This window comes from Myodes glareolus, chromosome 11 (genome assembly GCF_982192425.1).
Source record: "Myodes glareolus chromosome 11, mMyoGla1.1, whole genome shotgun sequence".
In the NCBI taxonomy this organism is placed as follows: Eukaryota; Metazoa; Chordata; class Mammalia; order Rodentia; family Cricetidae; genus Myodes; species Myodes glareolus.
Window position 1 is genome coordinate 61,131,294 of NC_142036.1, and position 4,073 is coordinate 61,135,366.

The 4,073-nt window shown below is 39.1% G+C and overlaps 1 pseudogene; it reads right to left on the minus strand.

Moving 5' to 3' along the window:
* Window positions 1-533: 533 nt before the first annotated feature.
* On the minus strand, window positions 534-2,978 carry LOC146892394 (cytochrome b-c1 complex subunit 9 pseudogene; annotated as a pseudogene).
* Window positions 2,979-4,073: the final 1,095 nt, after the last annotated feature.

The following is a 4,073-nucleotide window of genomic DNA, read 5'->3' on the forward strand; positions in this document are numbered from 1 at the left end:
AATAGTTGCACAGCCCAATATAGCTTCAAAGAACACCTTTTCACAGGTATTCTTGGGAGGAAATATTTGAAACTGAGAGTCGGGAATTTCTGTATTTCTATAAAGTTATAGCACAATAAGGCTGACAAAGAAACTTATGTTCTGAGAAATGTATTTGTTCTCTATTGTGAAACAATTTCTCAAGTGTGGTCACGGGAGCAATGTAATTCCTTATGACTTGTCCAGGTCAACTCTCAGTGACTCCCCTTTCCACCTCGGTGTCAACGTTAACATCCCACCTGCCTCCCTGAGCACTGTCGGGTAGCAGTGCCAATATATCTTTGCCAGTGAGGCCACTGGGTCCCGCTGTCTTCAGCCTCTTTCTCCTGACTCAGCTCGCACTGTGGGCTGTAAAGGCAAATGGAACCAGTTTAACATTAAACAGTCTTTCTGTTTCATGCAGTGTTCCACTTTTGAAAAAAAAATTTCTTTTTCTAAATACAAGTAACTTTAAAATTTTTTTTCACGAGCATTTTCCATTTATTTGCTGATAACTGTAGTCAAACACACTTCAAACACAGCCGAAGCTAGAGTCTGTTCGTAGGATGGAGCCATCGCATACCAATACACGGGTGGTCCATGAAAAGTATCTTCAAACTCATCCTCAGGCTGAGGCCCAGCTCCAGGCGAACAGCTGATAGGTGGAACCGTTCCTTCTTCAGGGGCAAGGACTTATTCCTTGTTCTCATAATTGTGCTTTATATGTTCCCACAGCTTCCCCTCGTTGATGTGCTCATAGATTGCGTCTGCGCCCTGGTAGAAAGCGCGCTCGAAGAAAAGGGCGCCCACTGCGATGGTTAGGGCAAAGGTGGAAGTCCTGCGGAACAGCAGGGAGTACAGACGTGAAGCCGAAGTCGGCGCCTTGTTGCCTCGCTACTGAACTTTTAAATTTTTAATATGCATTTTTGGTAAGGACGTTAGGGGGGTACCAAATGGGTCACTTAAATATGTTCCTGTTGTAAGTTGATGAATTCTTTTAACTTTTAATTTCAAGTTCTGTACTAACTGAATCATTTGTGCTACAAATGAGGACTAATAGTATGGGAAAGACAACACATATTTAATATTTATAACTGTCAAATTAGTTTTGTTCTTGTCAATTAATTATATCAATATTTAACATTTCTAGTGTTCAAATTAGGTTTTCTCTCCAAAGGAAGGTGCCTGCTGTTGTGAGTTTGGACCATGGGAAATGGTTGATTGAAAAGTTTTCCCTTAGCCTTTCCCACCAGCCTTTTCTGTATTTATAGTTCTCTTGTGACTTTTCTTGGGAAGACAGGAACAAATGTTTATTCACCACAGAGCAGTGAGGAGATGAAAGAAAGGATTACACCCAAGAATGGTTTGGTGAACCAGAATTTATTGGGGTTCCATACAGGAAAATGGATGATTCAAGACAGTTCTATTACTGAATGGCCCAACCACGCATGGCTCATGAAAGCTTCATACATAGAGCTTCCTGTCCATGTTTCTAGCTGCTCCATGGAAGTCTCCTTTTCCCAGGCAACTATTACTGCCTATGTAACCTCCATAAAGGTCTTCTTGACCTTGTAGCTTTATGAGCTTCCTGAATCCTGTCAGTTCTGTGGACTTTCTGAGACTTGTAGTTTTCATTCACTTCCCGAGTCTTATGAGATTTCCTACTCCCTTTAGGAAGGATTATTTCTGGAGGAAATATAAGAAAGTAAGTAAAACCTACCTAGAACCAGCATGGACAAAACTTGTTACCTACTTAGTTTTTTCCTCCTTCATTAGCAAGTGATTGGTTAGTTCTTTCCCCATGATAATATTTACCCTGAAAAAAATCTAGACTTACTCTCTGATGCCTGTTCTAATATTTTCTGTTAAACAATCTGTATACATACATGGTAATGAATGAGAACATTTTCTTTAAAAGTAATGCATTTCAGTGACCTTTTATGGAGAACATGCCCTAATCCATGTTTGTAGACAAGCAGCATAAGTTGTCTAGTTGGATTGTTATATCTCTTGTCATTTAATAACTACTTCTTTGATAGTAGGGTTCCAAATGGCTTTTCAAATGGCCTTCAGTGTTAGTTATTGTGTTGGTTTGAAAGAAAATCGTCCCCAAAGGGAGTGGCACTATAAAGAGATGTGGCTTTGTTAGAGTAAGGTAACCTTGTTGGAGGAAGTCTGTCACTACAGGGATGGGCTTTGCATTCACCTGTGCTCAAGCTATGCACAGTGTGGCACAGAGTTCACTTCCTGTCACCTGTGGATCAAGATGTGAAACTCCAGCACCATGTCTGCCTGCATGCTGCCATGTCTCACCACAATGTAATGGTAATTCTACATATTGTGTTCTTTTACTATTGACTTAACAGCTAATACCTATATAAAAGTGAACACGTACCATATTTCTCTTCCTGTGTCTGGGCTTTCTCACTCAGGATGAGTTTTTCTAGCTCTGTCCATTTACCTGTGAATTTCATGATTTTTTTAACAGCTAAATAATATTTCAACATGTAAATATACCACATTTTCTCCATTCATTCATCAGTTGATCTAGGCTGTTTATAGTTCTGGTTATTAGAACAAAGGTACAATGAATGTGGAAGAGCAAGTATCTCTGTAATAGGATGGAGAATCCTTTGGGTATATGTATAAGAATGGTATAGCTGGATCCTGAGGTCAATGATTCCTAGTTTCTTGAGGAACTGTTATATAAATTTTCATAGTTGCTATATAAGTTTTCACTCCCACCAATAATGGATGAGTGGTTTTTTATAACCCCACATCCTTGCCAACCTGAACTGTCATTTATTTTATTAAGTTTGGTTGTTATGACTGTTATAAGATTAAATCTTTAGGTAGTTTTCAATTTGCACTTTTTTGATGTCTAAGAATGTTAAATATTTCTTTAAGTGGTTCTTAGGCATTTGTGTTTCATTCTTTGAGAATTCTCTGCTTACTTCCATACCCTATTTTTAAAGTTGGTTATTTGTTTTCTAGATATTCAATTTTTAAAGTTCTGTATATATTAAATTCTTACCCTCTATCAGATGTATAATTGGTAAAGATAATTTTAGATTTTGTAGACTGCTGTTCAGATTTCTTTCAGCTTCATGAGATCTCATTGTTGATCTTGTGCCTGTGCTATTGTTGTCCAGTTCAACTTTATTCTTTTCAGATTCAGGGTGTATGGTCTTATATCAAGGTCCTTTATCAACTTGGAGGTGTGTTTCAAACAGTGTGATGTAACATGAGTGGGCCTGTTTGTTGGGGGGTTTTTCTTTCCTGCCTGACCCCCCCAGATGTTTAGTCCCAGAGAAAAATCACACACACAGAGGACTCCATAAGTTATAAAGCTGATTGGCCCATTAGGTCAGGCTACTTATTAACTAACTCTTACATCTTGAGTAACCCATTTTTCTGATCTATTTTAGCCATGTGGCTCAGTACCTTTTTCAGTGGGGCAGCTGACATCCTGCTGCTTCGGTGGCCTGGGCAGGAGTGGGAGGAAACAGCTTCCTCCTCCCCAGAATTCTCCTGCTCTCCTTACATCATTTCCACTTCCTATCTGGTTTTCCCGCCTACACCTCCTGTCTGGCCAATCAGCGTTTATTTAAAACATGACTGACAGAATACAAACAATTCTCCCGCACCAGAGTGATAAGTATAGATGTTTTCATCTTTACATGCAGCCATCCAGTTTGACCAACACCATTTGTTTAAGATGGTGTGTTTTTTTTTCTAGTGTGTATTTTGGCTTATTTATGAAAAATAAGGTGTCCAGTGGTGTGTGGGGCATTCTTGCCTATTAATATCTTTTGAGGTATGGATATCAAAACATGCTTTTTTGTCTTTGTATGTGGTCAGTTTTAGAAAAAGTCTATTGAGCTTTTGAGAAAATGGTATATTCCTTAGTATTTGGGTGGATTGTGTTACAGATATCTATCTCCAGGTAATGGAAGTAGTGTGGGTGGAGGGGCTATAGCCCGTAGACTGCATTAAGATAAAGTATAAGTCTGGAAGGACAAGAATGAAAGGGTTAGGGGAGGCCACACCATGAA